Source organism: Myotis nattereri (assembly GCF_964212035.1).
Source record: "Myotis nattereri genome assembly, chromosome: 6".
In the NCBI taxonomy this organism is placed as follows: domain Eukaryota; kingdom Metazoa; phylum Chordata; class Mammalia; order Chiroptera; family Vespertilionidae; genus Myotis; species Myotis nattereri.
In genome coordinates this window covers 18722791-18736200 of record NC_138081.1, presented here as the reverse complement: position 1 = coordinate 18736200, position 13410 = coordinate 18722791, and the positions used below count along the sequence as shown (strand labels likewise).

At 43.2% G+C, this 13410-nt stretch overlaps 1 protein-coding gene across 1 annotated transcript in view; it reads left to right on the top strand.

The window, feature by feature from the left end:
* The first annotated feature begins 2345 nt into the window (after positions 1 to 2345).
* Positions 2346 to 13410, top strand: part of ADGRF5 (adhesion G protein-coupled receptor F5) — a 73520-nt gene continuing 62455 nt past the window's right edge. The window contains exon 1 of the mRNA XM_081094709.1: positions 2346 to 2653. The gene's annotated coding sequence lies outside the window, so the exon portion shown is untranslated. The remainder of the gene's footprint in view (positions 2654 to 13410) is intronic.

Sequence of the window (13410 nt, the reverse complement as noted above, 5' to 3'; positions counted from 1 at the left end):
TACTACTTGGCAGGTCTGGAGTTTTTGGCTACTCTTAAGCTCTGGCTATTCTGGGTTTTTAAGACCCAAGTGCTTTTCCAGGACTTACATTTAATATTGAAGATTTTTAGTGTAAGAAAGAATCTGGAGTATTTTAGTCCATTTCTATAGAACAAGTCAATACCACACATATTTAGCATAAGAAGTGGATTTGGAATATTTTAGAATATGATTTAAGTCATTTGGCTCTGCATACATTTTGATTTTCCCTCTGTTTTATTTAGGCCCAGGGTAGTAGTTTATATGGAATCAAAAGATTTATTTTTTTATAGTGATTCACCACTTTATTATAATGGCTTTTAGCTACAAATAACAGAAAACCCAATTGGAGCTGGAATAATAACAAGAACCTTTATTGTGCCACTAACAGTAAATTCAGAGGTAAATATGCACCCACGATCCGCCACATATCCAAGCTTACCTCAACGCCCCCAAGGAGAATGAGATCACCTTGCTTAGACCCATCTCCGTTCACCCCCTGAGCTCACAGACTAGCCATGCATGAGTTCCCCAGCAAAGAGGGTCAGCTGTGGGTGGACAGCCACCGTGGTCTCCCTCCCAGTAACTGCAGGGAGTAGGCTGGAGAATACAGTTGAGAATCAGTGCCAAGAAATAAAAGAATGATATTTTGAAAGTTCATCTCCTTTTATTGAAATACTTAACTTTTGCCGAACCGGTTTGGCTCAGTGGATAGTGCGTCGGCCTGCAGACTGAAGGGTCCTGGGTTCGATTCTGGTCAAGGACATGTACCTTGGTTGCGGGCACATCCCCAGTGGGAGGCGTGCAGGAGGCAGCTGATTGATCTCTCTCATTAATGTTTCTAACTCTGTCCCTCTCCCTTCTTCTCTGTAAAAAATCAAGAAAATATATATAAAAAAAGAAAAAGAAATACTTAACTTTTGTCTCAAGCCTGAGTTCCTTTGGTGGTGGCTGACAGCCAGAAGGGAAGACAGGCAATGGACGGTGTAGAGCAGGGAAGACGTATGAGCTTAGAGGATTGGAACCCAGGTCTCCAGACAGTAATGGACAGTTCTTGAGCTCTTCCTCTATTCAGGCTCTCACTGGTGCACAGCAATATTATTACCCACTTTCGTACATAGTAAAACTGAGTCTCGGTGAGGAGAAGTTGGTGGGACTATGGCTTGACTCTCTACAGTCTGATTCTGGTGTCCTTGCTTTGACACTACACTGGTTTCTCTAACTACAGTCTGGGGATTACCTGCATCAGGCTCACCTGGAGCACTTGCAATGCAGATTCCCAGCTCCAGGCCAGGCCTCATTCAGCAAACCATCTGTGCACAAGGCTCATGGGCAGGCAATTGAGTAGCATTCCCCATGCTAACGCTGAAGAACGGGTGGGTGATAATCTATTACTTCCCATCTGTGTTTTGACCTTGGATAAATCCTGTTTCCCCTTGGGCTTCATTTGCCTCACTTGTAAAATCAGGATGGGTAGGTCACTTTCAGCTCAAAAACTGATTAGAATTCATCTTTAAACCCAACAACCTGACTACAGCCAGCCAACTGGTCCTTTTTCATGGATCTTCTTATCCTATATAATAACAGGCTAATATGCAAATTGACTGAATAGCAGAACCACTGGTCGCTATGATGCACACTGACCATCAGGGGGCAGACGCTCAACACAGGAGCTGCCCCCTGGTGGTCAGTGCGCTCCCACGGGGGAGTGCCACTCAGCCACAAGCTGTGCTCTTGGCTGGCGAGTGCAGCAGTGGTGGTAGGAGCCTCTCCCGCCTCTGCGGCAGGACTAAGGATGTCTGACTGGTGGCTTAGACCTGAGGGCTCCCGGACTGTGAGAGGGCCCAGGCTGGGCTGAGGGATCCCCATGAGTGTTACATAATAATGTTATCAAAATGATATTTGAATTGTCACAGAGTTTAAACTTTGATGAACAAATTTTCGTAGAGCTTCCCTAGAAATCTGGAAGAACTAGCTGTCCCTTCTTGCAGCATATTGGAGGTTCCGGACTCTAAAGCCATGGGAGGGGACTGAACTTCTGTATGTCTTCCCATCCTCTAACTTTTAGGCACTGCTGGGAAAGGAAATCATTGATAATTTTAATTTTCTTTCCCCTCTGAAATCACAGTGGACATCTTTCCGAGGTTTAAACCAGGGCATCCTACACCCGTCATTAGCTCCAACCCATTTGGGTTTGCTTTGGTTTCAGTTTTCTGATTTTTTTTTTCTTTGGAGAAAGGAAAACAAGAGCGAGGGGCATTGGCCAAACAAGTCCAGCCACTCAGTGGTGAGGTTTCCAGATAAGAAGGATCTGAAGGACTTCCCATGGGCGTGAGGGAAATCGCGCACGCCATCCGGGAAGGGGACCAGGAAATCACTTCTTGTTTTTGAAACAGCAGCAGGCTGTGCGGAATGGCTCTGTGAGGCTCGGAGCACAGGGCAGGGAGGCACCGGCAGGAGGGACACCGAGCTTGGCGGCAGCTGCCTGAGCCTCGCAATGAGTCCTGTTCGGCTCTTTCTTCAGCCGTGAGGCCTTCAAGGAGGCCGAAGGGCAAATGGCCTCCTAGTGGAAACCGGGAAGCGTTGAGGCGTCTTTTGCAGCAGGAGCGGGTCTGGGGACTTCAGTGCTGGCCAGGTAACAGGCTCTTCTCCTCCTGGGGTCTGTCTGCCTTTGCAGCAAAACCTCAGCGACACTCCTCTTCAGGCATCTTCCATTTAGGAATCTCTTTGCCTAATTTTCTCTTTTGTAGGATATGTGCAGCTGTGGCATGTATGTTGGATATGTGCAGCTGTGGCATATATGTTGGATATGTGCAGCTGTGGCATATATGTTGGATATGTAAAGCTGTGCCATGTACATTGGATATGTAAAGCTGTGGCGTGTATATTGGATATGTGCAGCTGTGGCATATATGTTGGATATGTAAAGCTGTGCCATGTACATTGGATATGTAAAGCTGTGGCGTGTATATTGGATATGTGCAGCTGTGGCATGTATGTATCATGCATAGCTAGGGCATGTATGTTGGGAGTGTAAAGCATGTGTGGTCAAGAGCATTGTGCAGCCTGTCGATTAAGTTGAGACTGTGCTTAGGGAGACTGAGTATCAGACAATTAGCTGGGATCTTTTTAGTATATTCTCGATAATGGAATTCTTTTCCCTGTCACCTTTTTTTGTCGTTGTTGTTAATAAATTTTCCTGTCTCTGGGCTAGAAAATACCATAACGACCAGGGCATTAACGAATCAGTACTGAGCGTTTCCATGGCTGGGCAGCCATGCTGCAGTTGCGCTGCCCAAGGCGATGGCTGCAGCCGTGTGTAGCCAGAGCACGGGGCATTCTGTCAGCTCAGGCCGGACAGGGGTGATCTCTGAAATGTTAAGAGTAAGCGTTACCTCCCACCCACTGACTGAGGGGACAGGAGTTTGCAGGCAGCCCTGGAAGGAAGACAGGCAGAGTGCTGGGATTAAGAGCTGGCAGACTTGACTGGAGCATTCGAGAAGGGAGGAAAAGTTCTCGGATGTGTGGTTGCTTGAACCTTTTTTTCTTGTACATTGTAGAAAGCCAGGCCATGCCACTACTGCAGCTCAGTTTTTCCTGACATGAAAGTTTTGGTCATTTTTTCTGAATTATACCCCTAATGCATGTATACTTGTACTGTGACAGAATATCTCCAACCCTTCAATACGCATTATTTCTTCCCGAATTAAATCACCAATAGTTTGCTGTGTACCTTACTAGTTAAATGACTTATTTTCTCTCTTCCTAACTCTTAGGACAAGCCAGGGCACACAGAAGTACAATAAATTTTCATTGTCAAATTCATGTATTGATCCTTAACAACATCTTCTTCCCACTGGAAATATAAAATAATACATGGGGAGTGTGGACAACTCTTTTAACATTTAAAAAAGTTTGAAAGAGTTTTGGTCATTTTTATCATTATTATTTTTGTGTTGGCTTTGGCTTTAGTAATTAAGGATATTAAAAATAACTTCCCATGGATTAAACTCTAGATTTGCAAACTTGAGGTTTAGGTTTTTCTCTTGAAGACTATCAAAGGCAGCCTTGTTCTGGCAATGAAAGGGGAAAAAAGAAAAGACAGGAAAACTAACTGGGGAACAGAGAGACCCCTAGATTAAATGGTTGACTCAGGAAATATAGGTGAGTGTGGGAGAGACTCATTTTTCATTTCATGGATAAGACCTGTGTGTAACAGGGGTTTATTTTTATCTCTTTCAGCCTTCTGTAAAAATAAAAATAAAAAAAAAAATGGTGGTCATTGATTCTTCTTTTCCCCCTTACATTGTTATGGGACAAGTGAATAAGAAAAACAGTCACTGTTAACAAGCCCATGTAGCTCATGGAAAGAAAGTACAAATAAGCTATGTCAAATCCAAGAATAATTGAAAAATACTTTCAGTTGCTACTGGTATTTGGTATTTTCTTGTCCTTATCAAGGTTTCTTCACTCCAAATTCAAGGGTCATTGGCCCTGCTGATTTTGGAAATTGGTGCTGCCTTCTTTTTTTTTTTATTAATTTTTTAGTGGATGGTGCTGCATTCTTGACCATCCAGCCTTGGTGCTTCTCCCTATCCCTGGCTAATAGGATTAATCACTTCTCCTTACTGCATAGATCCAGCCCAGACTGAGACTTCCCCTTCTTTCACCACGTCACAGGTGAAGTAGTATCTTCTTCCCATTTTCATATATATATATATATATATATATATATATATATATATTTCTTTATTGATTTCAGAGAGGAAGGGAGAAGGAGAGAGAGATAGAAACATCAATGATGAGAATCATTGATCGGCTGCCTCCTGCATGCCTCCTACTGGAGATCAAGCCTGCAACTCAGGCATGTGCCCTTGGCCAGAATCAAACCTGCGACCCTTCAGTCCGCAGGCTGATGCTCTATCCACTGAGCCAAGTTGGCTAGGGCGTGTTCCCATTTTATGGAATAAAAAAAGAGATGTTCAGAGGTTGTTTGCCCAGGAACATACAAGGAATCTTTCCGGAGCACTGAGATGAGAAGAAACCCAGATGTCTGGCTTTGGTCAGCGATATGAGGATAAATGTCAGGTGGGACAGAGAATTAAAGTGATAGAACTCTGGCAGCTTTGTAGCAACACGGACTCCAGTTTTGCTGGGAATCTGTAACTAGATCAAGCTATTGCCTGGTCCAGGTTTTAGCCAATTTTAACACCTGTTATCTAGTTGTATCTCTATAGGAACATAACCCCCACCCCACCTCACCCGCCAAAAAGAACAATGCCCAGACACCTCCCAGGAGCAACTGAATCAGAATCTCTGGGGAAAGGGCATGGGCGTGGGAATGGAATTATTATGTATTTTACTCTCTGAAGCGATTCATTTACGAGGCTGGGATTGAGAACCCCCGAGTCCTAACTGTAGGAGAGAAAATGGCTAAACGGGGCAGCAGAAGCAATCCCCGTTCCTGTGCCTGAAAGCTGGGCCAGAAGTGCCAGCTGCTGTGAGCATCAGGTAGAGGGTTCTGGTTGTTGCTGCTGTTGAGAGGAGCAGACACACCTCACAGCTGCCTGTGAGGGCGAGGAGTTTTCCAGCCTCCCCGCCCCCCACCCCCCACCCCCGCCCCCCACCCCAGGCAGGGCCCTGCCTCGCGCGTTTAGATTGGAATAGCCCCGCCGACTTCACTGCGGATACTGTGACTCCTGTTACTTGCAGATTTTACAAAATCAGATGAAATGTTCTAGGTAAACAGGATGTGCTCTTCTAGTGCCAAGTGACCATGGGAGATTATAGATTTTACTCAGTGTCGCTTTAATACGTTTTGTCCTGATTCCAAGAAAAAGGGGAAAAGAAATACTAATTATGCTTTGCTGATCTGCCACTTTCTCTATTGACCTGAATATGGATAGACAATAAATCAAGGCTGCTTTTGAATCATAAAATGTGCCCCTAGAACCTCTCCGCCCCGACATTTCTTGATATAGTTCAAGTTCATCAGTGTCATTGTTGCCTCCTCTATAGAGGCCCTGGGAGGTCCTTTTCCACCTCTCTGAGTCCTCCCCCCACCCCCCGCCCCCGCCCCCATGCCTGTGAGTTTGGGCACAGAATAGATGCTGCAAGAAAGGCTTGTTGGGTGAAAAGCATGTGTTGGCTGTGGGTACATTGTGAATTCACGAGTTAGTTACCAGCTCAGCATTTCAGCCCGTATTGTACGACTCTGGTTGTGATGGTTAAAATAATTAGAATATTGCCTATTTCTTAAAGGTAATACAACAGTAAAACCTGTTAAATCACAGCATAGTGCAGGAATCTCCACGGGAGAGACTTGCTATAGAATTAAAAAGGCAAATAATCCTTTCCTTTAAGCTTATACTCTTAATGGGCGGCAAGGCTCAGACATTGAAAAATTTAATAATAGGCAATAATTACTGAGCACTGCTATTCTAATGCCTGTTTTTTAGATAAGGAGTTCAGTAAGATGAGGAGTTCAGATTTTGGCAGCAGACTCAGCTACTTACTGTGTGATCTGCATATGTTCTTTCATTTACCCAAACCTCAGTTTTTTCACCTGTAAAGTGGGGATGATGTAGCTTTAACAATGAAGGATTAGAAGAATTAAATGAGCTTAGTGCATGCACAGTGCTGAGCCTAATGCCTGACACAGAGCAAGGGCTTGATAAATGATAGTAATTATTGTTACTACGTAAAGTGAGGCTCAAAAAGGAAGAATAGAGCAGTCCAGTTGCCAAGAATAGTATAGAAGAAGCTGAGAGATAGCAACCCATTCAACCAATAATTATTATTAATGCTTATGGCATATTTTGCAAAGGAAGGCACAATATAAGCTTGTGAGCAGGTCAGCCTGCTCTGTATCCAAGTGCTATGGGAGGAACATGTGGCACATCTGGGTTTACATGAGGTTGTGGTGATCAGCTTGCCAGGTGAATTGGCTCAAATACTATCTGAGCATTTGAGGTTTAATGTAGTATAGTAGCAATCTTTGAAAAATAGTGCTGTACACAAATTAATCAGCCTGTGCTGTGATCGGTTACAGGGCAGAGAAGAAAGGTGGGAGGGGGCCCATTGAGGAGATTCCTGCAGTCATCCAAGTGTGAGATGACAATGTGCAAACCGATGTTGTGGCCGAGAGAAAGCAAACGTCAGCAGTGGAGTCATGAACAGGACTTAGTGACTGGTTGACTTAGTGCCCCCACTCGTGCCCTTGATTCTTGTGTCTAAGGACACCTGTGAGCCAGGAAACTGGGAAGGAAGTCAGCCAATGGTAAATCTGAGCAGAGGTGGGTGAGCAGACAGCATCGGGAGAGAAGAAGGCGTGTTCAGTGCTAGATGAGTTGAATTTAGATTTAGTTGGAAATAGCCCATTTGGAGAGAAGCTCCTGCTATTTAGCCAAGAGATCAGGGTGGAAATACAGTTTTGGGAATTGTCACATAAATGGATAATTAAAATGGTGGAAGTGGACAAGTTTCCTAAGAGAAAGGGTGTCAGGAGAGATAAGCCACGGATCCAGGAGAGGTTTTGGCAGGTTCACAGTGAAGCACTGGTAGAATGAGAAGGACAGAATCACAGAAGGAGGAGGGAAAGGAGCAAAAAGTGGAGCGATGAGACTCAGGGGGGAAAAGGGGTCACCGGGAAGGAGGAAGCGCTACATGGTGTTGGAAACCAGTAAGTAACCAAGGAGTATGAGGACTAGTGAAGAATGCTATTGGGTTCGTCTTTATAAAATACTCTCATAATGAAGTGAAAACTAAAGTGAGAATGTCCAGATAAAGGAAATCGTGGAATGGCTCATGACTTCTTTCATTTTGAGGAGTGCACACATATCATTCTTTTTAAAAATATATATATATTTTATTGATTTTTTTTACAGAGAGGAAGGGAGAGGGATAGAGAGTTAGAAACATCGATGAGAGAGAAATATCGATCAGCTGCCTCCTGCACGCCTCCTACTGGGGATGTGCCCGCAACCAAAGTACATGCCCTTGACCGGAATCGAACCTGGGACCCCTCAGTCCACAGGCCGATGTTCCATCCACTGAGTCAAACCGTCCAGGGCAACACACACATATCATTCTTAAAGTCAAACAAAATCCCTAAGAGGGAAATGAAAATTTCAGAGACATGAAGTCAATGGTCAAAGTCACCAACTCCTGATCTCGGGGGCATGGAGTGAACAAGGTCTGTGAAAGGAGGAAACAGAAAGCTAAGATGGCCCTACTAATTATTAAAAAGCTGGGATATTTTCAACCATGCAGTAACTCCTGCCCTGAGCCTGGAGGATTGCCCTCCACACCTCCGTTTCAGCCACCTTGGACCCTCCCACAGACCTCTCCACTATCTACCTATGTGGGCCCCAGGCCTCTGCTCCTGCACAGAGACAGCTCTGATTGGTCCATTATGAATATTATGAAAATACTCCAGTGTTATTTTGAACCTCATCTAACAAAGAACTACTGAACTGTAAGGCTTGGCCTCACACCCAAGCCCTCTGATGCTCTCTGCACAACTGCAGCCAGCCGCAGGCTGCCCGCCACCGCAACTGGAACGCACCCCAGCATTGTTTGACCAGGGCTGAGGGAGACCCCTCCATGGTAAATGAAAGTAGCAAGATACATGAGATAAGATCAGAGTAAGGAACTCAGTGTTTTCATAGAGATGGCAATCTCTGCTTAAAGGTTAAAATCTTCCAGAGATTTACAACAAGGACAGAAGGATAAAAGGTTATCAAGGCTGCACACATGTGTGGTGTGTTTTGGAAAACTTGACCCCATTGTGTACAAACAAATGTCCCTCTGTAATCTGATAGCACTGAGCCACCCAACACAATGCTGCTGCAGGACCTTATTTCAAGGCAAAGGAAAATGAAATAGAAAAAACATTTCAAGGCAGGTCTTTAATTGGTATTGTGTTTCATGTTTGTGTTAAATAAATGTTTAGCTTACAGTTCTGCATGTGTGAGGGATGAATCATCTAATTAAATAAGGTCAGCAAAGATAAGTCTAGTACCTCTGTGGTTGAAAATACAGACCTATGAAGGCAGGCTCTTAAAGTTATACTTGAGGATTTTTCATGTGTATGTCTACAATTCGGATGGGTGGCTATTGATGACACTCTGTCCTTATTGCAACCCTATGCCTCATGGAGATGAGCAAAGAATAATAATCACACTGGAAATTGCAATGAAAGTCCTCTTGAAATTTGGTATTACCATCCATCATTAAGAGAAACTCTGCTTTAAATTATCCTCTAGTAGTAGAATGGTATATGTGCATATCTATTTGCAATCTCTCCACTAATCTCTATTTTGATTCAGAAATACCTGTTTGAAACATAGCCACTTGAGCATATAGTCTATACCCTTGAACACAGGGAAATATGCCCTTGGTTTATTTCAAAGAATATAGTAACTTGTCTAGTTAGCCCGCCACAGGCCAAGGTTTAGTGAGAGGCATGGCTTCTTTTGGTATTGTCCTAGTATGCAATGCAGTTAGTTCTCCTCTAAAAGGAAAGCTGTGCGTATGACTGTGTGACATCAAGGTTAAGCAGTTTATACCTGGGATGAACCTCACTCTTTCCTTCTTCCACCTTGCAACCAGATTTCTTGAGTTTTATGTGCTCATCACCTTCAAATTCTCACCTCCTACACTCTGCAACTTTCCCCAAATAATTTCCTCCCCCATCACCCTAATGAGATCCCCCGTACTAAGAACATAGTACCTCTCCAAATCCAATGGGCAGTCTCAGTCCTCCCCTTAGCAGGCCTCTCAGCACTGTTGGACATAGTCGACCACACTCCGCTCCTTGAAAACCTGACCTTCCCTGGTTCCAGACTTTCTTCTAGCCTTGCTTCCCTCCTGCCTCTCTGGTCTCTCATTCCCAAACATCTTGACTCAATCATCTTCCTTGAACAGGCCTTTGATTGTTGAAATTCTGTGGGCCTTGTTTGTAGGTCTTCTTCTCTACTCTCTCTACTGTCTTCCTAATCAATCTTACCCACTCCTGTGATTATAATTACAAGGCTTGTCTGCCTAGCTTCTGCTCACCTCACCAGTCCCATCTCATACCATGCTCTGCTTCCTTTTGGGGTCCCAGCCACGCTAACCAGCTTACAGCAACTTGATTGTGCCACGTGTTTTCCCACTGCAGGGCCTTTGCACATGATCTTCTTTCTGCCTGGAATCTCCTCCCTCTTCTCCCTCCACCCTCCCCTTTTGTTTTTAACTAACTCCAACTCATGTTTCAGATTTCAGCTCTATTAAATACTTCCTCTGGGACACCTCCCACAAATTCCCAACGCTAGGTCATATTCTTCTCTTAATAGGCATTGTTAGACAGTTCAGCACAGTGGTTAAAATGATGGCCTCTGGAGTTAAACTTCCAAGGTTCAAATTCTGGCTTTGCCCCTTACCAGCTACGCAATTTAGGACAAGTTAATCACTCTGTAGCTCAGTTAATTTGACATCGTACTATAAATTAGATAGTATCCTAGAATCCCTTCTAGAAATTGTTGTGAGGATTTAAAATTTTGCCCTAGCTTGTTTGGCTCAGTGGATAGAGCATTGGCCTGTGGACTGAAGGTTCTCAGGTTCAATTCTGGTCAAAGGCACATGCCCGGATTGTGGGCTCAGTCCCCAGTGGGAGCATGCAGGAGGCAGTCGATCAATGATTCTCATCATTGATGTTTCTATCTCTCTCTCCTTCTCCCTTCCTCTCTGAAATCAATAAAAGATATATTTTTTTAAAAAAATTTTCACACAGTCAGTGTTCAGATCAGTGTCTGGTACATAGTAAATGCTAAGCAAATATTAGTATTATGATTATTTTTCTTGGTAGCACTTTCATGACCATAATTAAACAATAAACTGAGTAATCGATAGTGTGGCTCTCTGGTCTTTAATAAGCTCATCTACTTCATTAGACTCTAAGTTTCATGGGGACAGGGACCATTCTCTTATTTTCTGCTGTTCCCCATGCACCTAGCAAATCACCTTGGCACTTAGTAGGATTTTATAAATGTTTGTCCAGTCAATACTTGGGTGAGCAGATAAATAGACTTGCTTCATATAATACTTTACAACAATAAATATAATATGAGGAGGAAGCCTAGATAAAGTGGGTGCTTAGAAGAAGTGGGTACTGTTGATAGCTGAGCAGATTATGGGACCTATTGCCTGGATATTGAAGAGTGGATAGAATTTGAATATGCAGTGATTATTCTGGGGCTAAGGAGCAGGGGAAAGTGGAGATTCACAAAGCATGTAAATGGCAGAATTATTTTGTTTTTGCCAAACACTGAGAAATAATAATTACTACCCCCCCCACTGTGACTCAAATTAATTCTCAAGTATTAGTTTTTGCAATTTTACTTTGCATGAACACTTGAACATCTCTTGTACTATTTTAAATTATGGAAAAGCAATCAGCTTCAGTAATGAAAATATGATAGATGCCTTTTAAATATACCAGCTCAAAAAAATAAAATTTGAGCCCTGGAGGGCCTTGATATGAGTGAAAGTGATTGTCTTTATTCTGAAGGCAATGGGGAGTTAAATAGAAAGTAAAACGAGGTCTGGAAAATCAACCTTGTGCTCGTGTATACAATGGGGCAGAGAGGAAGGAATGGAAGCCATTGCAATGGTGTGCATGACAGCCAGTGAAGGCCTGGACCATGCAGTCAGAGGTAGGGTGTCAAAAGTGCTTAGATAAATATAATAGATAGTTATGATTAGGTTGAGAAGCCCAAGTGAGGTTACACTGGATTTGAAAAATTATAAGGAATTTTAGACTTTTTGAACAGTAGTAGGGCCTCCAGAGGCCAACTCTTACACCCCAATTTTGAAATCACTGAGTGCAGTCAACTCCCTGGATTTGCAGGTAACAAAACAAACTCTCAGAGTTAAAGTGACTTGCCCTAAGTCACACAGTTAATAAGTGGCAAAGTGGGGCTAGAACTCATGTTTCCAGTTGCCTGGTCTAGTGTCCATATAGAGAAAGTTTTCCATTTATTCTTATTGCTATCCCACCAGGAAGCTCTCATAGCCCAAATGGTACCTATTCCCAGTAGCATAGACTGCTTGCTTTTTAATTTTGCCTACCACATATCAGCTATGTGGCCTTATAGAGTTATTCTTCCTTCTAACCTTCCATTTCCAGATGTGAAAAGTAGTGATAATTTAGTGGTACCACAGGATCACTGAGAGGGTTAAATGACATAAGCCTTGGAGACAGCTGAGCACCATGCCTGGACATAGTGAGCTCCCAGTAAATGATAGGGACCATCATCATCATCATCAACAACAACAATTACTATCCACAATCCTATTATCAATAGCTTGCCTGACTGTAGAATAAGAGTATTGTCTAGAATTTTAAGAATCCTTGGTTGATCTCTAGAGTCCTTACTGATTCGATCCCCAGTTGCATTTGAGACACAAAGACCTTGCTAGGCCTTAATTTTCTCATCTGAAAAACTAAAGTGTGTGTGTCAGGGGATTGGGAAGCTTGAACTAGAGATGAATTCTAACTTGTCTTCCAATTCTGATGGTATGTTTTTATGCTCTGACCAGACATACCCAGAATGCATTTTTCAATTTTCATAAAACATATCCAGAATAACCAATAAATGTTAAGCAAAAGACCAGAGTAAGTGACCCTGGTCACTCCAAAGCTCACCAAACATTCACCCCCTCCCCCATGTTCAGCGTTTTTAAAAGATAAAAAATTTAAAAAGAGGTAATTTTTAAAAATTCTATGTGAGTTTGCTAGACTGTGTGGCTTAAATAGCAGAAATTAATTTTCACACCATTCTGGAGCTTACAATTCTAAAATCAAGGTGTTGCAGGGTTGATTTCTTCAGAAGCCTCTCTCCTTGGCTCGACAATGGCCGTCTTCCTCTGGTGTGTTCACATGGTCCTTCCTCTGTATTTATCTGTGTCTTAATCTCCTCTTATAAGGTCACTAGTCATATTGGATCAGGGTCCACCCTAATGACCTCATTTTAGTTAACTACCTCTTTAAAGACCCCGTCTCTAAAGAAGGTCACATTCTGAGGTATTGGGATTTCGGATTTCAACACATCAATTTTGGAGGGACACAACTCAGCCCATATCAAATTCCAACTATGACCAAGCCCGTTTGTGCTTCCTGGGCATATCTCTAATCTTTATGACAATTATGCAAAATGGGTACTTTGACCCTCGTCATTCACGTCAGGAAACTCTGAGGCTCAGTGGGGTTAAATGTCTGGACCCTAATTATTCAGTGGTGGAGCTGAAATCAGAACACAAGCCTGTTTGGCGTCAAGGCTGCTGTTCTTTCCGCTACAGGAAGGAGGGAATCACCTGAGCCCAAGGCCATCAAATTCATTCTCTTTCCAA